The sequence below is a fragment of the Rhincodon typus genome, chromosome 43 (assembly GCF_021869965.1).
Source record: "Rhincodon typus isolate 14 chromosome 43, sRhiTyp1.1, whole genome shotgun sequence".
In the NCBI taxonomy this organism is placed as follows: domain Eukaryota; kingdom Metazoa; phylum Chordata; class Chondrichthyes; order Orectolobiformes; family Rhincodontidae; genus Rhincodon; species Rhincodon typus.
This window is the reverse complement of record NC_063374.1, coordinates 8,304,530-8,305,176: the sequence shown is the minus strand read 5'-3', so window position 1 is coordinate 8,305,176 and position 647 is coordinate 8,304,530.

Sequence of the window (647 nt, the reverse complement as noted above, 5' to 3'; positions counted from 1 at the left end):
CGTTCTGAGAAAGCGCTCTCACTGCCAAGAGTGTAGGGACCCATAAATGACTCTCAATGTCCTGGGCTGTTCCAGGCCTCCTAGGACACTTAGATCTCAGCTAAATGCACAGATCAGGATAGGATCGTGTGTCTCTGAGAAGGTAGCGGACAGGGAGGAAGTTGATAGATATTTGATTGCAGGCCCTCCATTCCCTATCTCTGTCACCTCCTCCGGCCCCCACACCCCCTCCCTATCTCTGTCACCTCCTCCGGCCCCTACATGCCTCCCTATCTCTGTAACCTCCTCCGGCCCCTACACCCCTCCCTATCTCCGTCACCTCCTCCACCCCCTCCACTCTTCCCTATCTCCATCACCTCCTCCACCCCCTCCATTCTTCCCTATCTCCGCCACCTCCTCCGGCCCCCACACCCCCTCCCTATCTCATAACCTCCTCCACCCTCTACACCCCTCCCAATCTCTGTCACCTCCTCCACCCCATACACCCCTCCCTATCTCCATCACCTACTCCGGCCCCTACACTCCTCCCTATCTCTGTAACCTCCTCCAGCCCCCTACACCTCTCCATAACTCATCACCTCCACCAGCCCCCTACACCCCTCCATATCTCATCACCTCCGCCAGCCCCCTACACCCCTCCATATCTC